The sequence below is a fragment of the Euprymna scolopes genome, chromosome 6, assembly GCF_053919585.1.
Source record: "Euprymna scolopes isolate OS-2025 chromosome 6, ASM5391958v1, whole genome shotgun sequence".
Taxonomy (NCBI): Eukaryota; Metazoa; Mollusca; class Cephalopoda; order Sepiida; family Sepiolidae; genus Euprymna; species Euprymna scolopes.
The window spans coordinates 113963539-113991255 of NC_136487.1; the positions used below are offsets into that span (position 1 = coordinate 113963539).

Consider the following 27717-nt stretch of genomic DNA (forward strand, 5'->3'; position numbering starts at 1 on the left):
AATGTGTATATATATATGTATATATATATATATATTTAAAAAATTTAAGTTCACCATTTGAATAATTCTGTAAACTTAAAGCAAGTATAAATATTAATACTAATATTTGTAAGACAATCCTAACCAGATGAAAAAGTCAATATTCGAAATAGAGCACTGGTATAAGAAATTCTATTTAATATGTGTAAATTAGAATTTACAACAATTTATTATTCGACAAGAAATACAAAATTTTCCTTATTCCATGGGGTTTCTAAGAATGGCTCTTATCCTCAGAGGAAAGTAGTTAACAAAATGATATTCATGAATAGTATTTTGCTAATTACTTTCCTCTGAGGATAAGTGCCATTCTTGGAAACTGCATGGAATAAGGAAAATTTTGTATTCCTGGTCGAATAATAAATTGCTGTAAATTCTAATTTTGGCAGAGTTTAAATTAAATTTCTGTGTGTGTGTATATATATATATATATATATATATATATATATATATATATATATATATATATATATATATACAGTCCTCTGATTAGTTATACGCACACACACACACACACACACACACACACACACACACACACACACACACACACATACATACATACATACATACATATATATATATATATATATATATATATATATATATATATATATATATATATATATATATATATATATATATATATATATATATATATATATATATATATATATATATATATATATATATATATATATATATATATATATATATATATATATATATATATATATATATATATATATATATATATATATATATATATATATATATATATATATATATATATATATATATATATATATATATATATATATATATATATATATATATATATATAAAAAATAAATTAGAGCAGTATAGTGTTTCCACTGTGGAACACCATAGATTTGGGTCGTGGCCTTCTCCAAGCTGACTGCTGTAGAAGTTCTGATTCGAAAACGAGGCTGTGCGGATGAATATTAACATTTCACAGTGAGAATAAATAAATAAATCAAAACAACATGGCGGATTCGTCTACGTTTATCTTTTCCTTCAAGTGCTACCCTTCTGAAGTATTTCGCATCATTTCTCACTTGGAGTCGTCTATGATCAGGGATTTATAGTGGTGATTATTACCTTTCTCATCTTTTTAATTTTGTCACCGTCTAAATGTACACACATATATGTATATATTAGTGTTTTTTTTTGTTTTTTTTTTATTTGAAAAAATAAATTTAAAAAAAAAACACCTGCGACATTTTTTATGGTTTAGTTTAGTTTAGTATTATTATCATATGACAAAAAAAGTGAGGTTTTGTGTTTTATTTTATATAAATTAGACTTTTAGATAGCATAATTCATCTATTTACCTACATGATTGGTGTCTTAACTTTACAATTATTAATATTATAGAATTTAATATATAGGAGTGATTGTACTTTTAAACAAGAAACACCATTACAAAGTGACAACAATAATTCTTTTGCTTATTGATCTTTATTAAATATTGATGATAAATTATATATTGAATAAATGTCTAAATACTGATAGGAAGACATTAAAATCTCTATTCCAACAACTTGCGCGACGTCCACATAATTAGATCGTAACACTAGATTTTTCTCAAATGTTTCTTTCTTTAAAAAAAATTCTTTAGATAAAAAAAAAAAAAATCAGAACTAAATATTTTATTATTTTATAATCAATCCGTTTTTAATAAAGATTTCCTCGCGTTAGCATAAACTTACAATCGAGTTTTCTGAATTTTATTTCGAATAGAAATCCAAATTCTTGTTTTTATATATACCGACTTGACTTTTTGTCTGTTTTCTCCCACTCTAAATATTGTTGTTTATGAGGTGTATTTGTCATAAGGAATGGTTTTAGCAAATTTAGATCTTCCACTTGCGGAACCCATTTATTTAGAAACATATGTTTTGATCTTATATATGGTTTTCTTCCTTGTCCCCTCTCTAAAAACGCAACTGAATCTTCGATCGTGTTTATATACACACAACAGATAAGTTGTCCTTTAGTTTGAAGTTAACTAAAAACTCCGTCTATTATTACTGTTTTAGTTTAATACTGGCCTTGGAATTTCTTTTATAACAAAATCTGCTCCCATCTTCATCTTTTTTTTATATATATATATATTAAGTAATAGATACAATCGCCTCCCATGTTTGTTTATTTATTTATTTTTTTTTTTTTTTGCCCACATCGATTTCATTGTTTCCTTGGGTTTCTTCGAATTGTATAATCCATTTCACCCTCTCCTGCTCTCACCTTTTTATCCCCCCCCCTCTTTTTTTTTTTTTTTAAGAAAACCTAAGAGAAAAAAAAAAAACACTGACTCTTAACTTTTCATAATTCTTTTAATTTACATCTAGATTTTTCTTATATTTATTCAATCTATGCGTTTATTCTTCTGATTATTACTTAAAAAAATAAATCTTTGTTTCCTTTTTCGTTTTCGTTATTCCATGTCAATTTTTGCTGTCAACACAGATTTTCTCTAACTGTCCAATGTTCTCAGTTTTGTCAAAAATTGTCATTTTTCTCCATCCAAATTTACTTATTTTCTTATTTTTATTTTTTGAAATTTTCTTAATTACTATTATTCATTTTTATTTATTTATCTACTTTGTAAATTATACATTATTCTTCGATAATTATAATTTCGTAAACTATTCAAATCACTGAAACCTACTTTTAAAAGTGCGATGTTTTTTTTTATAATTCTAGTTTTTGGTTAACCCTTTTGTCCTAAAAAAAAGTTAAAATCTGTCATTTTGTCATTGATATATTTATTATTAATATCATTAATACTTATGCATTTATGTTACCACGTTATTTTTTAAATAGTATTTTCGAGTTAAATTCAAGTTTCACGATCTACTTTTTTTCATTAAATTGTTAGGTTGAAGTAGTACAGAATAGTTACAAAATACCTTCCCCTCCTCATGTTAAGAATGGCTTTCAAAATAACGTTATTATTTCAGCACGGTAACACAAGTACATACGTACCATAATATTAACATTATTATTATTATTATTAATATATAAATTTCCGTTATTCTTTGAACTTAAGAATAAAAAAAATTATGGCACGAATCATTTTTTATATTGATCCTTAAAAAAAATTGTAAAACGTTTTTTTTTTTTTGTTTGTTTGTTTTTTAAACTATGCATTTCGGCGAAGAGATAAAAAAAAAAAAAAAAAGATCATTTCGGGCTGGGGTGAAAGTGTAATCAGACAAGAAATCCTTCTAGACTGAGGCAATCATTATTTTTGTCAACAGAGTGACCCTTTTTAAGGAGCTGGACCCCCCACCCCCACCCCACCCAACATATATCTGCTCTTGCCATCATGGAGAGGTAAATAAACAGACATTTGTAAAAAATAATTAAAAAATATTTTTCAAATCGTTTTTCCTAAAAAAATTTTTTAAAAAAGTCGTAAACTGTAATGTCATTATCTAGTATTGAGTTGATTTTACAAAATGTCGGTTGGGTTTTAACTAATGTTTACATATTTAAATCGTGTAAATATTAACTCGAAATGACTCCTCGTGTAATAATTAACATAAAAACATTTTTTAATGCCTACACATTTTTTTTTTTTTTTTGCTTACAAGCAACTTAATACTAGATTCAGTGACATTACCGCAATAAACATATTTTCATCAAATAATATATATAATAATCGGAAAAATATACACATGGATTTTTTTAAATATATTTTCTTTTTATTTTATATACGAGTATCTTTCGCATTTAATTCATAATGAAAATCTACGTAAAAAAAAATATTGGTGTTTTAGACCAGACGCCCTCCCCCCCCTATTAAAAACAAAAATAAAGAAAAAATAAATGTTATAAAAAGTCTGTTGTGCGTGGACAAATTCTTACGACTAAATAGTTATTTTCTAGATTTATGTTAGTGACTTCTCCAAGAATTGTTAGAGTTGGTTTAATGTTCGACTTTGAACTACACGTTAATTCTAGCTATAAATTATTTCAGAATTGCCATTTTCAAGGTTTAAAAGTTACTTTCGTATTTTCTTCTGTCAAGAAGAAATCAGCGGCATCTTCGATTATAAGAAAATAAAAACAAAAAATGTCCGACAATGTTATTTTTTTTTTTTTATCGTGTATGTTTTTATCGTCATTCAAATGCGATTTTGAAGCGTTTAAATGCCAACTCGAAAGTAATTGCTGGTTATAATGAAAGAGTTTGGATAAAAAAAACAAGTACTGTGGTTCATTTGTATCCCTAGAAAAACATCAAAGAGTACCTATTTACTATGCCTCCCCACGGGACAGAGTTAGACACCAGGGTCGTTTTTTAACGTGGAGAAAAGGTACAAAAATAAAAAAAATTGTCTCAGTCGTGAAGGACTGATCCTCCACCGAAAGAGAACAAGAAATGGAAGTGCAGCAGCACTGCAGCATCTGAAGAACAGATACTACACTTTGATCTTGTTTATATATTTTATTGAGAAAGAAAAAATTGAACATAAAAACATACTACACTTTGATCTTGACCAAAAGGCCAAACATCAAAGAGTAGTCTTTATAAAAGACATTCGGATGTGATTTTAAAGTCTTTAAAATTACAATTCGAAATTAATTTTAGTAATTGTGTAGACCCACTCTCTACCCTATCGGATATTTTTAAATTTAAAATCTATCTAACCATAGCAAAAAAGGAAACAAAAAGTGATTACTGATTAACTGCCCTAAAACGCAAGAATGGCCCGGAAATAAGGAAAACGTTTTACGTTAAATTGATATGCGAAACTGATTCCTCTGAACAGAGCAGTTTTGCACCACTTTTATTTTCCCTACTTACCGAGATTCAAATCAAGACTTAATGGATCAAATTCAATGCAAATCAGGAATATTTAAAATTTCAAATGAAAGGCTGCTGTGCCCATATGGTATGTAAAAAAAAAACAAACTTTAAAATACTTTGAAGGGTATTTTTTTATGAGAAGTAGAACTTCTCAGAACTACCCAGCGTGGGATAAACACCCCAACCTCCCATGTTAAGAACTGCTTTCGGAAATGCCCCCCTAATCTCTCCATGTTAAAAACGGCTTTCGAGGTTTGAGGTGTTTATTCTGAAAGCTGTTCTTAACATGGGGAGGTTGAGAGTTATACTACGCTGAGTATTCGTAAAAAAAAAATACCCTTTGAAAAACTGAAATTCAGAGAATGTTTATTAATCGATGTCTATTGTTACAATTTGACAAAAATCGAAGGTATCTGAATTTTCACAACGGACTTCCACCCTCTGTTTATCCCCTTTGCATGAATTTTATGCCATAAAACTAAAACTAAATATAGCTCACATTAGGTCCCTTAGCAGCTGTGTTCCAAAACACATAATGATTGGCCAATTAGTTTAAAAATGAATTCATTACATATAAATACAGGGTATTTAAAAAAAAAAGAAAAGTGCTGTAATGACTTATTCTGTGACCTTTGCAAGTCCCTTGGTGCACATTATCAGCCTTGTCTGGACAATAATGCTCATCAATTTGAACATTTACGAACATAATTCTTTAATTGCATTTGTCCTCTGTATTCGATGCTATTCCATTTCACTCTATGTTCATAAATGAAAGTTTTATCGTCATTCGAAGTGTGAGTACATTTTTTTTAGACACCCTGTATAAAAGCGTGTACACATAACCTAACTTTGTGTAACAATAAATGAGAACGTTTGTGTGTCTCTGTGTCCTTTAATATGAACCACACTAAAAACTCAAGTGTATTCATATGTACAATTTGCCGTTGAACATAATGAAAATAGTTCTGCGTCTCTAGCTATGCCTTAAAAGAACTAAAGACCCTATTCCAATATGTTGCCCCTTGGAATTCATTCATTTATAAGCGTTAGTTTATATATCTGAATAGCTCGATGGTTAAAATATTATGTGTTCCAAAATTCATAATAATCGGGGAATTTGGTTATATGGCATAATCATGTTGACACACCGGTTCCCGTTAGATTACTGAAGTTAAGCAATATTGAGCCTGGTTATTACTAAAATGGGTGACCAATTTGGGAATTTCAGGTGCTGTATGTAGGAGGACGTCGACACCTCCCTGCAAAAAGTTGCAAAAACCTAACGTCGTCATCTCCCCTAACGGGAATATACATGCAACTGGGGACCGCTTGTGAATTTCATACTCCCATGAAACTTCCTCCTTCGGAGGAAGCCGGTTAAACCCTGAATAGGGTTGGTGCTGACTGCACACACACAATTGGATTAGTGAATCCTATACGTACAAATGCAGGGGTTGGACAAAATAATGGTAAATGATCTAAATCAATGGTTAATAGCAGCTTTCCCATGAAATCCAATCTTGTGAAGCTCTCAACAAACAGTTTTTATTGAAACAGGATTATCCAGATGATTTTTAAGCCCTGTTGTAATCTATGGTTCCCCCTTACTAAACATTCACAAAAAACCATCTACCCATGCATGGAGTATTGTTGCCACATCTGGGCTGGTGCATCTACCACTAGTCTCTCTTAGATAAAGTCCAAAAAAGAGTTGTCAATCTAATCAGTCACACTTTATCAACTAAGCTCCAGCCCCTGTCTCATCGCCGCAATGTTGCATCACTGTGCCTGTTTTACAAATATTTTAATGGAATGTGTTTTGATGAACTTGTTTCACTTGTGCCCCCTCGACGTACATATTCCCGACAAACCTGCTTAGCAATAAGATCTCACCCCTTCACTGTTTTTGTCCCTAAGTGCCAGAAAGCTTTCTATTCTAATAGTTTCGTCCCTTGAACAGTTAGACTTTGGAATTCCCTGCCTGCTGCTTGCTTCCCTGGCTGTACTGATATGCAGAAGTTTAAATGTAACATAAACAAATATCTTGTTAATTTTTTCTAGACATGGCCTCAAATAGTAGCCCCTTGCGTCCAAATGGCGATATGCTTTGTAAGGGGTGAATACAAGTAAAAAAAAAAACAAAAAAAAACACTTGTCTAGCTAAAACCATCATCAATAATTTCCTCTACTCTTTATTTGTGCCTAAACCTAAACGTGTATTCAATGGATAAAGGTTCTTTCCTAAAACTGCATACCTGTGGAATTCTGTTCCGCTGGCCTGCTTTCCAAATGACTACAATATGGTTGTCTTCAAGTCCAACATAAACAAGTTCTTGTTGAACCGTCCTCTTAAATAATCAAATTATACCAAATTTCCAATACTAATGATTATTACACTAATGTCCCAATGACTACCGTACACTCATTAACCCTTATCCCTGAGTGGCCTCCGGGCCTTGGCAAGTGGTGACTCTTTTGTAAAAAGAAAAAAAAAAAAAAGAAACGTGGTTTTGTGCTCTTTCTTCACAATCCTTAAAAGTATTCTACAATTTCTTTCAGACACTTCTGACTTTTTTCCAGAATTTGGTTTAGAGGAAGATGTCCCCCCCCCTTTTTTTTTTTTTTTTTTTTTTTTAATAGGCTATCATCATCATTTTTGAGACCGTTCCTTTTGATACAGCAATCATGTCAGCAACTTCCATTACAGTAGCACCTACCATAGCGGCACCAACAATCTGTCCATTTTGTAAATCTGCTGGATCTGTCATTTCAAATGTTCTTACTAATATGCTCTATCTGAAATAAAAAAAAAAAAAAAAATTTAACCAATTAATTCAGGACAGCAATAACCGTAAAGAAAAATAAAACCAACGTTTTGATCATTTTTTTGGTCTCCCGACAAAAGGGGGGGTAGACCTGTGAATTCACCCTTGTCCGTTTGTCTGTCTGCACTTTTCTTAATAACTATGCCTTGGAATTTTTTTTAATTTTGCACAAACATTAAACATGATATGAGTAAAAAAAGTAAGAGAACGGATTTTCCAGGAAAACTCCGGTTGCCCCCCCCCTGGTCATTTCTAGTTAAAATGGTTAAAATTGACTCTTTTGTGCTTATTAAAAACTTGATAACTTTCTGAAAAGTTGTAACTAATTGATTTCTATTTAATTTTGTTTGTCTATACTTTGCGATAACTCTTGGGTGTGCCCAGGGGCCCCTTTTAGGGCTAATAAAAACACTCCATTTTTGGGATTATTTTACCATATTTGTCCCAAATTTTCTGTGTATGTCTATTTAGCAGTTTTGCATGGTGCTGAACTCAATTTAAATATGTTAAGGCCTTGGGGACTTTTGGGGCTAAATAGAGAGGGTGCAAATGATGGACTTAGTCATTTCTTTATTTGCAAGGTGCAGAACTCAAATTTACATATGTTAAGGCCTAAAACTGCACCGTTTGTTCATTTTCACCTGGAGACTTTTGGGGCTAAATGGGGAAGGGGGGGGAGGGCAACTGCTGAACTTTTTTTATGCCTCATTCACTGTTCACTCACAGAGGACCATGCATGCTTCACTTGTTTCTTTCTTGTTTCCTTTTTTTTGTTTTTTTTTTTTCAATTTTTATAGGTGTTTAAAAATTGATGCAAAATTCACGTTTCGATTATTTTGTCCACCGTTTGTATATAAACAGGTACACATATTTAACTTTCTAATGATTGAGGCTATTGCCGAAGAAAAGAATCGAATCTTATGATTATCATTAATTAGTCTTTGTTATATTATTTATTTTTTGTCAGCTTATCAAGTTGTGTGTGATTTTCTTTCACTGCCATTAACTTTGATCATTACAGATTGTTTGACAATGCATTCGTTTTCCTCGCGATTATATAGCTTTTGTGTTCTATTGATCTTAATATTGATTGATGAACACAAAATAACAATCTTGGCCTGGTTTTTCTAACTATGGTAGACATTAAATGAGAAGGTCAAAGCACAAGAGACAACTAAAATGACAACATTTTCGTTGTTCAGTTGTGCCTTGTTATCCTGTCTCTCTACAAAGCCACCATTCGTTCCTGCATGGAGTATTATTGCCACGTCTGGGCTGGTGCATCTACTACTAGTTTCTCCTTTTTAGGCAAGGTCCAAAAAAAGTCTTCAATCTCGTAGGTCTTGCACTGTCAACTAAGCTCCAACCCCTGTCCCATCACTGCAATGTTGTATCCCTGTACCTGTTTTACAAATATGAAATGTGCTTTGACAAACTCTTAGCAATGTAAATACTCCTAACTAACCCGACAAGCTGCAAATCCCATCCTTTTACTGTAGAAGTCCCTAGATGTTGGAAAGTTTTTTTTTACTCTACTAATAGTTTCTCCCTTTAGACTGCTAGACTTTGGAATTTCCCTCTCTGTTTCCTGCTTCACTGACTGTGCATGAATTTAAATGTAATGTGACCAGACATCTCGCTGCTCAACTCTCTACATATTGCCCCTGTAGACATGGTTCCAAATAGTAGTCCCTTATGTTCAAGTGGCAATATACCTAGTTTGGGATTAATAAGAGTAAAAAAAAACAAAAAAAACTTTCAGTAAATAAATAATACAATTTCCTATTGTGCTTGTGGAATTCTCTTCCTGCTATCTGTTTTCCTCCTTGCTATAGCCCTGATCTTTTCAAGACTAAGGTAAATAAATATTTCCTGTATTTGCATTAATCCTCTTTTGCTCTTTTTAGTTCTTTACATTAAGTGGCTTCATGCTTTGTCTGGAGCAACTTTCTTGAAAAAAAAAAAAACACATGCACGTATTAGATTTCCATATAGAGACTTCAAAAATAAAATACTACATTTAAAGAAAATGGCATACAATATGGGGCGTGTCCCCATTCAGACAAAACAGTGGAAAAACTATATGAACATCAATTGATAGTTAGACCAGAAAACACAAAACCAATTACCTGACAAGGTCCCACCCTCTCTGATAAACTCCAGCACCTGTGCTTGTTTTTCAAGTACTTCTACAGAATGTGCTCCAATGAACTTACTCCACTTGTGCTGCCGCTTAAATGAAGATATTCCTGGCCCACTCAGCTAGCAACAAAATACCACCCATTCAATGTAGAAGTACTTAAATGCTGGAAGAACAATTTGCCTTTGGATTTTCCTCCCTGATCTATTTCTCCATCATCATCAGTTTAATTCCCATTTTACATACAAACATGTTGGGACGGCTTCAAGAAATTGACTTCCAAACCAACTTATCTCTACCACAGCCTTATTTATCCCTCTCTCTCGATACCATTTTTATCATTTCCTTCCATGTCTTCCTCGATCTTACCATGTGAACTGGAACTGCTGTCTTAGCTGTTTTACATCTACTAACCCAAGAACTTTCATCTATTCTTTCAACATGACCACACCATTGAATTCTCCTAATCTATACACATCTCGCTATATTGTTCAGATTTAATCTTCCTCTGGGGGTGATCAGAACTCAGCCAATCTTTAAGGCCCCCATTACACATCTATTGTATCTTTCCCATCCATCCTCTAATCTCACTAGCCAGGTTTCACTTCCATACATCATCACACTATATATTATAGGCTTTTCCCTCGATCTGCTGGTTAGTAAAATCAGAAGTTCCTTGAACTTACGCCATCCATATTATTTAATTGGAATTCTTTTTGAGATGAATAAATGAGTATTATTTATCCATTTATTTATTGTGGACTATTATCCTCATCTTTCACAACCTTTCAGCTAACTATTCCTCTGGCCTCCGTCAAGTAGTTAACCACGACAGGATAGCAATGCTGAATCTCCTAACTGCATCCTCAGCAACAACTATGGAAGGCAGTAATTGCTGACGATGCAGTTAGGAGAGTTGACGTTCCTATCCCATCACGGTTAACCACCTGACGAAGGCCAGAGGAATAGTTGGCCGAAACGTTGTGAAGCAACAACTAGAAGATGAGGATGATAGTCCGCAATAAATAAATGGATAAATATTATTCCATTCATTTCTTATTCTTGCAGTCACACTAGCATCTGCTCCACACCGGGCTCTAATAGCATCACCAAGGTAACAACACTTCTAGACAGCCTCAATAGCTTTGCTATCCAAACATACTTTCTCTATATCTGAGTTCTCATCCATCTCCATTGTCTTACACTTCTTGTACACAAACTGGTTATCATCTATCAACCTAGTAATTTTAATGCACTTCTTGTGTACCCAATGCTTACAAGCATTATAAAGGATTCAGTTGCATCCAACTTACTTTCCACAAGCAGAGCAGAAGATCTGACCAATTACACTTTGCTAACATTTACTCTCTTTCATATTCCATAGCATTCCTTCAAGTCTAACTTAACAAGTAGGTCTTCTAGTGTTTCACATGCAAAAATTAAACCTTTAGTATCTCTTTTGGATAACCTGTACAAAACCTCCTGCACAGCGCAACAGACTCAGTACAGAACCAAGATGTACTCTTACTTCAACATTAAAGTTGTCACTAAATGTGCTGTGAACTCTGACATGATCTGAAATATTTTTATAGATTGCTTGAACAACTTTCATCAACGAGTTACTTGTTTATGTAGCGTCCATCAGAAACCTTTACTGGCACTTTGTCAAAAATTTTCTTCAAATCCAAAAAAGCAAAATATAAATTATTATTAAGATACAGCAGAAACCCTGAGATACGGCATTAATCCATTCCAGGGTTAAGGTGAAATCGCCATATGGCGGAACCTAAGCAAAATTTTATACAGTACATATTAAAAATTAGTAACATTGTAACCTAAAAAAAAAAAAAAATCCTAGGGCCACCATACCCTGGGGTTCTGCTGTACTTCTCTTTCATTTGTTTTAGGATAAATATAGAAGCAGTGGAACTTTATCGAGGCATAAAATCAAACTGCATTTAATTTTGTGCTTATGTCTAATTACCTCCATCTAGAGCTTCCTGTTTACCTTTTATAACAATTCACAGTTGTATTGTTCCCAGTTTTTCAGATAACCATTGTTTTATGAATTAGTCAAGTTTATGATCATCTTAATACCTGTTTCACCTGCAGCATTCAACATTTCTTCAACAATACCTGATGGTTCTTGCAGCTTTACTCGTCATAATCTTGCTCAACAGCTTCCCATACTATTTCTTAATTCTTATAACTGAACTGAATACTGCTTCTCCACCTTTTAGATAGTCATAATTCCATAAAACTCTGTATTCAATAATTTCTTATAATGGAGTTTCCAAGCATCCAATTTGTTGCTAAACACTCCATTGTCATTTCGAATGCATTTCTCTCAAACAATATCCATGTTTGTCTTTTCTAGCTGTTTAGCTATCCTGAATACTTCATCTTTTGATCGTCTTTTGATAATATATCTGGAAATCTGGTTTGCTTAGCCTCCTTCTTGGCTTTGTATATTGCTCTTTGTCTCCAAATGCACACAAAATCTTTTATTCACTGACCCCTTCATTTCCATTTTCCTTTGATACATTTTTCAGCTTCCTTGTTCACCACTATGTCTCTATATCTTCGGGGCTCTTGCTTCCATCCACAAGTCTGGTCTGTTACATCCAATATTATATCTTTCAGTGTAGTCCATTGTTCTTCCACACTTCCAATATGCAGAAATTTAAATGTAATGTGAGCAAATGTCTTGCTGTCCAACTCTCCATCAAGATTATTCTCTTATAAATATGGCTCCTACCACAGTAGCTCCTTATGTTTTGGTGGCAATATGCCTGGTTTGGGTTGAATAAAATTAAAATATTTAAAAATGTTAAAAAAAAAAGGGGCATAGTGTCAAATAGGTTTTGTAATTAGGTATACACATCTCACGCAGACATTTTATTTACCCACTAGCAAGGAAGTTAAACACAAAGACAGGTGGATATTGAAGAATCAGCGCACTAAAAGAAGTACACTCTGACCTATAAAAAATGCTTAAGCAGCTTTGCCAACATTTTCATAAGGGGCACCAACCACAGGTGATTAGCAATAAACTAACTCCTTCTCAGACGCAAGGTAAAGCCTGGCAAGATGAACCTACTAGGACTGAACCAAATGATATTGCAGCCCGACAGAAACAAGGTCTCTGTCGAACTGATTATCGAGGACTTGACTGGTTAGAACAACACCTATTCAATCTGTGCTAGGTAGACATACCTGCTCTAAATAGAAATTGTGCAACCTGTGGTCAGCCTCCCACACTGAAACACATCCTTGTAGACTGTAAAGGATATGAGAAAATATACAATGATCACTACCAGTCACAAAACTTCTACATTTTTTTTTTTTTTTTTTCATTTTAATTTTTTTTATTACATTTTCACCCCAAACAAGGCAAATTGCCACTTTGGTGTAGGGGGCTACTATCAGGGGCAACAACTACTGGGGTACTATGTAGGGATTTGGGCAGCAAGATGTCGGTTCACGTTACACTTGAACTTCTGCACATCAGTACTGTTGGGGAAACAGGGACCTGGAATGGAATTCCAGAGTCTAGCGGTTCTGGGGAAAAAACTATTGGAGTAAAAAGATCTTTTACATCTAGGGATCTCTACAGTGTGGGGGTGGGATTTAGCAGCCTGTCGGGTTTGTCGAGGGTGCTCACGTCGTGGGGGCACAAGTGATTGCAGTTCGTCAGAGCATTCACCACTAAAATACTTGTAGAAAAGGCAGAGGAATGCAACATTTCGTCGATGGGACAGAGGCTGAAGCTTAGATGCCAGTTCAGGGCCTATCAGGTTTGCGACTCTCTTTTGAACCTTGTCAAGGAGCGAGAGACTAGTAGCAGATGCACCAGCCCAGATGTGACAGCAATACTCCATACATGGGCGAATGGTGGCCTTATAGAGGTACAGGATACTTTCGGGTGTTAGTAGTTGTATGGCACGGTAGAGAGAGCCCACCTTTCTTGCAGCGGCCCTGGCAATGCCTTCGATGTAATTGTTCCAACTCATGTTTCCTGTGAACGTTAGGCCAAGGAGTTTGAAAGGTGTATTCAGATAAAGAGTCGTTGGCCATTGCTATAGGTGGTAGAGAGGGTTTCTTGTAATTATTGAATGAAACTAGTTTAGTCTTGGCAGCATTGAATGTGACCAACCACTTTTATCCCCATTCCACAACAGATTGGAAGTCTTCCTCTAGTGTTTCTGCCATTTCTTTAGAAATGTGTTCATTCATCTTCCTGTCGTGCCTGCCATAGAGTGTGGTGTCATCAGCATATATACCCATCTCAGAGGCAATTTTGTCAGGGAGAACAATAGAGGTCCAAGGATAGAACCCTGGGGCACCCCCGCATTTATATCCTATTGTTTAGATGTACGACCGTCGAGGACAACCTGGATTTTTCTCTTATCTAAGAAGGATTTAATTATGTTAAGTATTCTACCAGTGATACCGTATGATCTAATTTTCCTGAGGAGACCCTCATGCCATACCCTGTCAAAAGCCTTAGATATATCTAGAGCTACCGCTTTGCCCTCCCTCGCTTTGTCCAGTGAATGGTATATACGTTCAGAGATTAGTTAGGATGTCTGCTGTGGAATGGGCTTGTCTAAATCCATATTGTTTAAAAAAACTATCCATCTTTTAAATAAACATCTTTTCCAACTCCTAACGAAAAACTCTCAAAGCTGATTAGATAGCTCCAAAATGTATGTCCCCCCCCCCCACACACACTGAAATCTTTATATTTTTAGAATATAAGAAAACACACAATTTGCTATAAAAATGTACTCCCTCCTCATAATTACTACAAAACAAAAAGTGTGCAAATAAAATGACTAAACAATAACTACAAAGTTCTAATGTTTTTAATGACTTTTTCACAACATGCTATTTAGCATAGAATCACCTATAAACTTATGTCGAGAGTTAAGCGTCATGCTCTGTTCAAGACAAGATTAAAAAATTTTTGAGTTGTAAGCTATTTTAGTTTCAGAAGTAAAAAGAAATGTTCTTCTAAACAAAATGGCAATATCAATCCAGAGAAGTTTTGAATCATAAACGCTAAGACAAAGAATAGGGTTTCCGTTAAGTAGTCAATCTGAAGAAGTCTTGATGAGCAAAGTTCTGTCTCATGTGAAAGAACGAAAAGTATGTGTGAGAATTCTTAAGAGATTCAGTACATTTATGGAGTTTCTGATTGGTTGATAGTCGAGTGCGGCACCATTTGGTTTGTCAGTTCCTATCACACCTGTCTATGAATAAAACCTTCCAAGTTTTTGTAATTATACCCTCTTCACTAATTTTAATTGCTGTAGAGTTGGTCTCCTCCTCGTTGCTTCGATTGCTTGGAGACCTGGGTAGAAGTATTGGTCAAGAATTTATTCTTGACAATCAGCTCGACAAGTGCAGGGCCAATACCTGTCAAACTGAGATACTCTGCCTGCGTATTACCTAGGAGGTCCACCCTTCCAGGCCTTGCAGCTTGGCTTTTAATTGGAGCAAGTTTACTGCTTGCCACCTGAGGTGCTCTTACCAGGGAATGCTCAGGCAATTTTTGCTTAGCCAGAGTGCCCCTTCTTTAGAGGCACTGACTTGACATCCCCACTCTCTGATCTTGTGTCACATCTTGCTTTGGTGGAAAGCAAGTAAATATCTATGCTCTTCATTATATCAAAAACATTGTAACAAAAATAGTGAAGTTTACTTTTAAAGATCTCTCAAGAATAATTTTCAGGCACCAGGAACTGATTTTGCTCTCTTTTCATACAATGTGATTGCGAGGAAAGATGACCTTATCACTGTCTAATAATCCTCCTACTCACCTACTAAGTGATCTACTCATCCTTTAAATCATATTAAGTATCACAAACCAGCTAGTTTAGTGTGCGGAAGTCAGTAAATATAGTGAAATTCCCTTTAATTTATTGTTGCAGTTCATCATCATCTGGTTTTGAGTATTTAAAATACTGCTAATGTCTTGGACTTCAGGGTGGGCAACACTAGGCAACGTTTCACACCTGCTCTTATGCAGTTCGACCTAATACCTGCAGTCAAATCACTTCTTACAAACTCAAGTCAGATTTTCCTTGATCTACCAATCATTTGCCACAAGATGACATCTTCTAAAGAATAGGTTTATTTAGAAGTCAAAGTCAATTTCTACAAACTGTCCAACACATACCAACATATAAAACAAACATAAATTTGATGATGATGATGCAAAATAAACTCTTTTCAACTCTTAAAGAAGAACCCTAAAACAATTAGACCAAAAAATGCACCAAAAATCCCAACCTTTTCAAAAGAGAAACATGAGAACATTATCAAGAAACATTGTACGACTGAACAAAATGTCTTCAATGACTGTGGTTCCTGTAGCCTCCATTTTGTTTGCGACAAAACTATCTCACCTACATGATTTATGTTTAAGAATACTATATTTCTCCAGCAACTGTGAACAGTTATTCACACTTTTTAGGAGCTAAGCAAAATATTAGTTACATTTGAATAATGATCAGGCCGGGCGAATGATGAGGTGACCTGTTCTCTCAAAGAGTTGAATTTCAAAAGTTAGGGAACTGGCGCTTATTCAGATTGGCACTTATAACGATAAATAAAAATGAAGAAAAACTTATTTTTTACCTATTTGTACGGAATAAAGATTGTATATTACAAAAATCACAAAAATTGATCAGGTAATCTTTTTTTTTCTTTTTTTTTTTTTTTTGTATTTACAAAAAACAAATTTGCCATTTTTTTTTTTTTTTTTTTTTTTTGTTACCGATAAGTGACAGATGAAACTATGTTTTACTAGAGAACATAATAAGGGAGGTTATCAGTTATTGTTTTGACAGTTTCCACATGGATTGGAGTTGTCTGCTCTTGCCCACCGATTCATTGATTTCATTTTTTTTTCACTCTTACTGAAACAGAATAAAATTTGATTTTCTTGATTAAAAAAAAAAATACTTGATCAAATTATATAATTTTGGGAATTCTACATTTTCATTCCATGATTGGTACAGACATTTCTGTATTTTCTTTAGTTTTAAATGCCGCCATAAGTGCCAATCTGAATAAGCACTAGGTAACTTTGGTCACCATATCCGTTCATTGACCGAATCACTGTCCTGGTGTCAGTGCCTCTACTTTATTTTGATGGCGAAATTATGTAGAATGTAAATAACCGTTTATCTTTATTTATATTACCATTAAACTGTTATATTAGAATGATCTTCTCTCTAAAGCAACTGCAAAGATCATTCCACAAAATAGTTGACACAAAATAACATGGAAAGTTCATCATATTTGGTTTAATGTCCGTTTTACTTGCTGGCACATGTTGGACAACTTTAAGAAATGTACTCTGAACTATTCTCTGTCTTTAATCATCCCACTTTCTCTCAAGTTCACCTTTATCACTTCCTCCCATGTTTTCCTTGGCCTTCCCCTCTGAACTGATCCTGCTGCCTCAACTGTCATACATCTACTAATCCAAGAACTCTCATCCATTTTTTTTTTCAACCATTGAAATCCCCGTTTTGCACTCTATACTGTCCAGATTTAATCTACTTCTGAGATTATCAGCTGTCTTTAAGATTCACATTATGCATCAATCACATCGTTCTTATATCATCTCTTTCCATGTAATTCATGTCTTCAATCTTCGCTGGCCTGTTTCGATTCCTTACGTCATCACTAGAGCTATGACAACAGCATATTCTTTTCATTGTTTTTACTCTCAAGTATATATCTGACACACAAAATTAATCAACAATTAAATGAGAACCACGTCACTCTACATAAAAACATAAGATATCAATAGATATATATTTGAGAATCAAAATAAGGAAAAGAATATGCTAGTCATCGCACACATACTTGATAGACTCTTACCTTGATCTAGGCTGGTAATGTTCTGAACTTACTTCATCCACTCCTAATTTTTGCAATCACTCTTGCACCTGCTGTGCTCCAATGGTATCACCAAGATAGAACATTAATAGCTTTAATATCCAAATATATTTTGTCCACATCTGAATTCTCATCTATCGTCATTGTTTTCCACTTATTGTACCCAAACTGGTTTATCCTCGTTCAACTTATCAGTAATTTCACTTCTTGTGCACCGAATGCTTACATGTACCACAAATGATTCAGTTGCACCCGATTCCTTTTCCACAAACAGAGCTGGTGAACTTTCCTCTTTCTGGGGGGCTTTTTAACACTACAACCATTGATCATCACTTTGGTCTTGGTAACATTCATTCTCAAACTTTCTACAGCACTCCTTCAAGTCTTTAACTTATTAGCTATAAAACAAAACTCTAATCTTAATATTGAGAAGAAGTATGTTTTTCTATTTTTTTTTTGTTTGTTTGTTTCTCAATGGAACCAAACTAGAAGTTACAGCGAAAGCAAATGTTGATTATATAAACAGAAACAAAAACTTTTTTTTTTTTAAATTTCACCTCAAACAACGCACAGTGCCACTTTGATGTAGACGTCTACTATCGGGGGACATAAGTTGCAGGGATACTATGTAGGGAGTTGAGCAGCAAGATGTCTGTTCACATTACACTTGAACTTCTGCATGTCAGTACAGTTGGGAAAGCAGAAACCCAGAAGGGAATTCCAAAATCTAGCAGTTCTGGGGGAAGAAACTATTAGAGTAGAAGGCTTTCTTACATCTAGGGATCTCTACTGTATAGGGGTGGAATTTTGCTTTCAGAAACTCTAATGTTAAAAAAATAGTAAATATTGATTGCAATTATAGTTCTAATATATTTGATGTAGGAAGAATCTATATATCTATAAAAGTGAATGTGTTTGTGTGTCTGTGTACATTTCCCTACACAATAACGTTGTCAATTTTCAGTCTACAGACTCGAAATTTGATATACAGGGTACTGAGATTTGGGAAAATCTTTGTAATCCGTTTTCGGCCAGAAATTTGGCTGTTAAGGGGTCAAAGTTCAACGATTTGACCTTTGAGAACTCTATCAAACTCCTCCGCCAATTTTGGGTCTAAACACTTGAAGTTTTAGATATGGGTTCCTTGGACATGGATCTAACTTAATAACTTAATTTGAGCCCAAAACAATAAATGTTATGAGGTAATAATAGGGGTCAAAGTTAAAAAAATTGACCTTTTTTTTTTGCTCAACATACACCTCCAAACACCCGGGCAACGCCGGGCTGAAATGCTAGTCAAATATAAAGTTAAAATCTGCAGCAGACATGCTGATAATTGCACATCCTGCATTAGAGCTACATGAAAATCTAAAAAGAATGTAGTAAAATCTTATCCATGTGGCCTACAGATGCAAGTCAATTCTTTTCCATTAAAAAAAAAACAAGATACATTGCAATCATAGTGATCATCATCATCTTGATTGCAATGGCTACAGAAAAAAAAAACTTTCTCTTCTTTTTGTTTTATTTTCCCCCAAATAAAGGCAGTTAATGCATCTTTGTTTTCTTTACAACAGAACAATTTAATTTTGTGATAAGGGCCAGAGAAATACATTTCTTAGTTGTACATGGATTCTCAGCTGAAAATCAAAAACAGTTTTTTAAGGTCAACGATTCTTTGAGATGTCCATTAATGGATTCTGGTCATGTGGTCCCTTTGTGGCAATAATTGGGGGCGGGGACCATTGATAATTTACATTTATATATCTTTCAAGTTCAATTTTAACAAATTCTTACCAAACCGTTTGCTTAAATAAATAAATTCTTTCAATTTCACCTACTGTTTTCATCCATTCCCCTGAAGGTGTTGTTCAACAACTCATTAACCCTTATCTTCAAGTGGCCTGTGGGCCTTGATAAGTGGTGACACATTAGTAAACAAAACAAACCGATTCCATGTATTTAGAAAAATGTCTTCCTAGCCATGCCAGCATCACAGAATGAGATACTAGTTTCTCAAATGCAACAACTACATCACTTGCATCTTTAACGGGATTTGGTGGTTGGCATTGATTGAGGTTATAAATAAGGATGAACAAGACCTCACTTGCAAATTCCTACATCCACATGGCCCATCAGCTCAATTTCACTGGCCTGGTACAGATGATAAGAGATGGATTCCATTGAGACACCAAATACGTCATCAAATGGAAGAATTATATTTCATCACAGATGAAGAAAAGAACAAAACCCATAACTACTTTGATAGATGTTGGAAGTAGTTACCATATATTTTGGCATATAAGACGGCCTTTAAAGTTAAAAAAATCATCTTTAAAACCAATATTTCATAAGATACCGGGTGTTGCAATCTCTAGCCTAGGCTAAAAAAACATGGTTGCGTGATTTATCAGTTGTCTTATACAACCGATATTATGATAAATTTATTAAAATCGATCCAATTTTGTACTTTGTTTTATCTGACGGTTGCTTTATACACTGAACTATACAGTATTTCTGATGATTTTTGTACGTATTTGTTTGCATATTTCACAGTGATGCATACATAATCTGTTGAACTGTCAAAATTCTCCTGATGACAAAGCCAAAATTTCTGTAAATACAGGGTTTCCTACTTGGGTTCTGAACGTGGGGGAGGGCATTGTTTGGACACTCATTTCAGATCAATAACCCCGTGGGTAGAGGATAAAGTGATGTTTTTAAGTTATTTAGTCCAAGAGAAATTATTTTAAATTTTTTAAGAATCTTTTAAAAGCTATTTTAAAAGTTAGGCAAAAGTTTTCCAGCTGAGGTGGGAGATCCCCCTGCCCCCACTACAGTGGGAAACCCGGAAATAAGAGCAGATTTGCTAGTCTGCAAGCTCTCACTTGACATTCTGACCTATGTTTTCAGCAAAGCTTTCTGTATTTTTGTTCTACTACTCAAAGAGATCACACTAGTCTGTTGCAAATATCGTAATTATCTTACTTAAACCGAGAAAGTTTTTGAAAAATACCAAATTTTAGGGTTTAAATACACCAGAATAGATATTTATAGATTTGATATTAATAGAATAGATATTTTTTGATTTTGTCAAAGTTTCAACCTATGTTATTCAAAAAAATCCAAAAGTTGTTTCAGGAAAAGCACCACGGTTATCCTTTTTGTTGTTCTGCTTTTGAGGGCTGAATGACCTCTTAAAAAGTGCTGCAGTTGCACATGAATTGGTCAAAACGAGGTCTTTCCTTTTATTTGGTGCCTTTCTAACTATGACTTTTGGATTTTTCACTCTTGAAAACATACTTGGGTGAAATTTAGGTCCAAGAGTATTATTTTTAGCCCCAAAATTGATAATTTTCTAAAATATCTAGATTCCAAAATAGGGTGTTATAACGTACAGATTTTTAATTTCTGGACCGAAATCAAGCCTCTGAAAATGCAGATTTTTCTTGGTTTTTACCCAAATTTTATGAGGTGTTCATAAGAAAAAAATCTGAGAGGGTGGTGTCAGGGCTAGATGATAAGGGCTGGAATGTCCTTAATGCTATATAATATTTGCTATTGATGGTTTTTCTTTTCCTAAAGTAATCAAACAACAAAATGTTTTGCGCATTCTAAAATATGGTGGTCAAAACCTTGTCTGCTGATGTTTGCATCTTTGGTCACTTTGAATGGCTTTTACTTGCTGCTGTCCATCCAGTTGATTGCCTATTTAATTTGAGTAAAATGGTGGATCCATGTTTCATCCATTATCACATATTGATGTAAATATTTCTTCTTGTTGCATTGAAACCACTGCAAAGAATGAAATGCTGCATCCATTTTGGGCACAGCTTTTTCATTGACAAATTTTTATGTAAAATGTAAAAATACACTGCCTTCTGGTATGTTCAGTTCTGCTATTTCATGCAACTTCTACTTATGATCACCTAAAACGAGTTTGTGGACATTTTTATGTTCTTCAGAGCAACTGACAAATTTGATCGATTTGAGCATTCAGCACCATTTGTGTCTGCGCAGCCGAGTTTAAAGTCGGCATACCACCTATTAGCCATTTTTTCTAACAGAACAGTCTAAATAACACATATCAAACTATTGCAATGCTTTATCAACACACAAAATTCTGATTTTTTCCAATGTTTTGAAATAGTAACTTCAATTAAATAAACATAATTTATAACCTAATAATCCTATTGGATCAAATTTTAACACATGCTATTTGAAGGTTAGTACTTATAAAAATTATATGGATTTTTATTAGTAGTTCCATCTATAGATGGTCAGTTAGAATGAATGATGTAAAGACGAACGGATATTATAAAAAGGGGATCTTGTAAAGGTTAATGACTCTGGTGACTGCATGTTAAAAAGAGTTAAATGAAGTGTCCTTCTAGTGTGAAAAATAAAGAATAAACAACAGCATTGTCAAAAAAAAAAACTTTATTTCAGCCAAACTAAAGAGATGAAATAAAAACAATAGTAAGCTTTGCAAAATGTAAAGTGCCATGCTCCATGTTGACTGGTGAGTTGGAACAGTCAACAACAGAATATCTGATTCTTAGGGCTCCTGAAATTCAACCTGTTGTGTAGTTAAACATCTTGCATGTGCATGTCTCGAAAAATCAATCCAACAAACTGTATTCATACACTCACTAAGCCATTCTATTGATCGACTAGCCAATTACTCAATGTTTGCTTGTCTGTTTACACCAAGAGAAAATAGTTCATTGAAACATGTGTCAGCTATATGGTCTTTATTATTTTTTATTTTCGTATATCATTTGCCTGATATGTATTTAGAAATAGAACTATTTCTTAGTGATGAGACGATTCCAATGTTTTCCTGATCCCAATACAATTACTCATTCTGTTCTAAATTCCTAATTCTGATATGATTACTGATTCCAATTCTTTTATAATATCTAAATATTTAACGATAGTGTTTTATTTTTATTCGAATTATCATAAAAACTTATGCAAATGTAAAAATATATTTGAGGGGGGGGGGGCGGTCTATAAATTTTAGTTTTTGCCGGTAGTTTAAAATCAATAAATATTTATCATTTTATCATTAATGTCACAATGGAAAATTTAGCTTTTGAACAAACACCAAGCAAAAGCAAAAAAAAAAAAGAAAAAAATGTTTTTTGGCATGGGGGGGGGGGCACAAATTTTTACAATTCTGATACTGATTCCGAGACCCCTAACTTTTCCAATTCGGATTAATCGTTTCAACACTACTATTTGCTCATGTGAAACTACTTGTTACAGTTAATCGATTATTTGAAAGAAATGATGGGTGGATTTAAATAACTTGACATATCAGAAAGATACTTTGTAATTAAAAGTTAACAAAGAAAAGGTCAAACCTAAACAACAAAAAGATCAAAAAATAAATGAAGAATTTGATTGGCTATTTGGTTTTGATATGCTTAAAGCTGACACTCCTATTTTGTTGATTGTATCAAAGACACATGGAATGATTGAATTGATGGTTGAAAATATTATTTCAAGTGAGCCAAATATTGTTTTACAGTAATATGAAGGTCTCATATGGAATTATTGCACTTATGTTGCATTTTAACCTTGTGTCCTACATGCAACTGGTGCTACCAGATCAGGCTGTCTGAAGATATTGCCTTCTTGAGATGAAATGCACCTAGCATTGATGCTTTTTTGTTTTTCTACTTCCTTTTGCAAAACTTAATTATATTCTGCAAAACCAAAATCACCCCCCCCCCAGTTCCTTCTTCCCATTCTCTCTTTCTATCTCTCCCACTTCCTGACTGATTTCCTAACAAAATGTACCAAACATTAATACTGTAACCATTTTTCCTTACCCATTGCAAAACTCATTCATGTTCTGCAGGGCAGGGAACAAAAATGATAAAATCCACTATAAAACAACCAAACCAAACGCTACAAACTAGCGATTGAAGATACAAAGAGCTTGAAAAATAAAAACCTTCTACAAAATGACTAGATACAATAAGAATACTATTTCCAAAATTATTGAATTCGGCATTAAATAACCCAAAAAGGGTTGATATGCCATAAAACAGCCAAACCAAACTCTACAAATATTTGAAGAAATAAAGAACTTGAAGCATAAAAACTGTTTCCAAATTAACCAGATTCTGCATTAAATAACCGGAAAAGGGTTGATATGCGGTAAAACGAAACAACCAAACTGAACCAACCTACATGCAGAAAACCAAGTTGCCGTTATAACAAAAACATATGAAAGTTTACAATTATTGTACATACCTAGTTAGCTGCTTGTGTACAGTACTGAGTGACCTTCCAGAGTTGCCACCTAAAATCAAGGTTCTTTATTTACACTTTCTAAAAGTTCACCCAAGACTGATGGACGGCAGAACAGAAGAGTTCACCCAAGACTGATGGAAGGCAGAAGAGTTTATTCAACTTTATCTTCATTCCAAATCTTTGACTAGTAAGAGGTCAAAAGAGATTGATAATCATTGTTTAATCATATTTTGTCAGCCTATCTCAATTTCTCATATTCCAAGTAATTAACTCTTGTCTCTGTCTCTCTCTCTCTCTTTGAGCCATAAGTTTCTATTTTTCCCCAGTCTAGAAATCCTAAACTCTGGTTTGGCAAGTTAGCTCCAACTGAACTGTCATTTCTTATTATTCTCAACTAGCCAATTTATATACTAATGGGTTTACATGGCCAATAATAAAACACTCAGATTTATGCTTCACTGTCCAGAATTTCTTATCTGGGATTCTCTGTATGCGTAATATTATGACGCACATGCAATATATTCTTTGTTATTGCAATATAGACATTATCATATCTAACATGTTGTTCTATTAAAATATATAACAATCATTGGAATATATTGAGTAATTTCATTCAAAATTATATCATTAACAATTTCAGAAAGAAAAAAAAAAACAACTTTTACACATATTTCTAGAGGAGCCAGAAGTAAATCCAGATAATCCAGAGTGTTCTCAACACCCCTTCATCTGAAAATCCAATAGAAAGACAAGATCCAAAGACAATTCGGGGAAAAATTTATATTTCGCCTGTGTTCGACGTTTTATTTTTAACAATTTGAAATCTCTGATCATCCATATACCATATTCATGAATCATTTTCTCTCTCTTTTTTTTTTTTTTTTTAATTTTCTTATCAGCTTGTTCAAGCTGAGAATGGGGCATCCTTTTGGATGCCAAACATTCATCTGTTGACTCAAATATTCCAACCGAGAGATCTTTTTAAGCTTCTGATCGTCCCTTTAAGTGCAATTCTTTGGATTTTTCTTACACTTGGTTCACCGGGTATATTTGCTAGGTAGTTTTTAACATTATTTTTCATGAGTCTGGTTGCTAATAGAATGATGAAGATCTTCCTAAGATTCCAGTTTCTTGTCATATCATACATAAAACCTTGGTGTTTCATTATCTTTTCCCTCTCAGCTCTGTTTAATGCAGCATTATTGAGGACACTGACTTCTAAGGTTGCTTCTTTCTCCTTTTTGTCTTTTATTACTTATGTCAGGTTTTATGGCTCTGTTTTCTAGGTACGTAGCTGTAGGGATGCATTGTCATATTGCATGGTGTATGACTTATTTCCGACTGTTCTTTTTAGTATATGTTCCTAGAACTTACTGCTGCATTCAGTATTCAACATTTTAAAGATCGTCCAGTGGAGATATTTACACACTCTATTGTGTCGGGTTGTGTAGTAGCCATCCCCCCAACAGAACCTTACACTTAGATGTCAGGTGACTCGCACTTTCTACTTCTGTGTGTCAGAACCTGCATTTACTGTCATTGCTGAGATCTTGGGCAGCCATTATAATCCTCTCTTGATCATAGTGGAACGATCCTCTTATTAGGCAGTCTGTGGAGCCTTCCTTGTCTATATAGTCCTGAGTGAATTCATCCAGAAAATATTTGGCACGCTGTTGGTTGGCCCATTCTTCCAGTTTTTTTGCGATGGAAGTCCTTGGTGTATTTTTAGCCATTCTTTTGGGATATTTCCATACCAGACCTCTTTTCTGATTCTGTCTCATTTGTAAGACAGTCTTGTGCAAAATGTTTGGCCAATTTTTTGATAGAGGTATTTCTGCTGGCTCTTGTTTTGTGATGTTGATGTACCATTTTGAGGTTTGGATTTTGGAAGCTCATCAGATATTGCCTAGTGCTCATGATAGTTGTGTCAATCTCTGAGAACCATACCTCCTGCTCCTTTGGGCAAATACAGCCTAGGCAAACATTGGTTTCTGTATGTTATTCTGTACCATGTTAACATTTTACTTGTTTTAGTGTCCAATCTATTTATGTCCCTTTGTGACCAATCGACAATGCCAAAACCGTATGCTATCACAGGAATAACTAGTTGGTTAATGGCAGTTATCTTGTTTTTGTTTGTAAGTTCCGACTTCCAGATTTTCCTTACACAGCGATTTGTTTTCTCTGCCAATTGTTTTCTCTCATCTTGGCATGCTGAATTGAATCATTTTCTTTCATGCCAAGATACTTGTCTTTTAGGTTCTTGATGTCAGTATCTTCATCAAGCTGTGTTTTCTGTTTAGACCTTCTCACCTCTGATGTCGCATTTGGCACATTTGTTTAAACCAAACTTCATTCAAATGTCTTTGTACCTGGTGTCCAAAGAGTCACTGAAAAATAGACAAATTTAAAGAAACCCCTTCAGTGATATTTTGGACACCATAGGACCTTCAGTCAGTCTGAGTTGGCATACAACTTGAGGTCATCCATTAAAAGCAGGTGGTTTTGTATTTGTATTTTTCTTGCTTTTCTACATTCTTGATCTCAGTATCTTCATGAAGCTGTATGTTTTCCATTTTTGGACTTTTTTTCCCAGCTCTGATGGAGTACTTGGCTCATTTGTCCAAATCAAACTTCATTCCAATATCTCTGGAGAATTTTATTTTTATTTCGGACTATTAGTCTCATCTTTATTAGTTGTTGTTTGTTTGTTTTTATTGGTTCACAACGTTTCGGCCAACTTCCTCTGGCCTTCGTCAGGTGGTAACCGTGACGGATAGGAACTTCGAACCTCCTAACTGCATTCTCAGCCATCACTGCCATCCGTAGTTGTCGTCGTCTCACCACATTTTTGACCAATTACCTCTGGCACGCTTTGGATGGGATTGAAACCGCTATCTTCAGACAATGTTCATCTGGAACCGTAGAGATTCAACGTCTCTATCAACTGCGCCACGGGCCTCGAAGGGCAGAGGAAGTTGGCCGAAACGTTGCGAACCAATAAAAACAAACAAACAACAACTAATAAAGATGAGACTAATAGTCCGAAATAAAAATAAAATTAACATAAAAATGCTCATCTCAAAAAAAAAAATGAAAAAAATTCCAATTAAGGAATAATATATATATATCTCTGGAGAAGTTACGTATAATCTGCAAGAGCTGACTTAAGTCAACATCTGAGTTGGCATAATGTTTAAGGTCATCCATAAAGAGCAGGTGGTTTACTAAATCTGAGCCAACATGACCTGAGCAAAAGTTCAGGTCATGTTGGCTCAGATTTTAGACACTTCGGTTTTTATTGAGTAAAATGGGTCTATCACCAGGTAAAGGAGATAAGGGATCTTAGGAGATTCCTCTTTTGATCTTGATGTTCCTATTTACAATGCCTCTCCACAAGACAAAGTTAGACATCAGGGTTGTCTAAGGTGGAGAAAAGGAACAAAAATTTTAAATTGTCTCAGTCGTGAAGGATTTCTTCTTCACTGACAGAGAACAAGAAATTGAAGTGCAACATCTGGAGAACAGATAATACACTTTGATCTTGGCTTCTTTTTGACTGTTTCATGAATGAGTTGTTGGAGTAAGTATCCTGTTTTACCTGTTTACTTCTGAGTCCTTTAGAAACTATTCGTCGAAATTATTTTGTTCCAAAATTATTATTCAATCGTACAAATATATAATCT

General features: G+C 34.1%; 1 protein-coding gene and 1 pseudogene across 1 annotated transcript in view; both read left to right on the forward strand.

The window, feature by feature from the left end:
* Positions 1-894: 894 nt before the first annotated feature.
* Positions 895-27717, forward strand: part of LOC145277890 (uncharacterized) — a 93513-nt gene continuing 66690 nt past the window's right edge. Inside the window, exon 1 of the mRNA XM_080129882.1 lies at positions 895-1150. The gene's annotated coding sequence lies outside the window, so the exon portion shown is untranslated. The remainder of the gene's footprint in view (positions 1151-27717) is intronic.
* LOC145278418 (5S ribosomal RNA) lies at positions 6004-6122 on the forward strand (annotated as a pseudogene).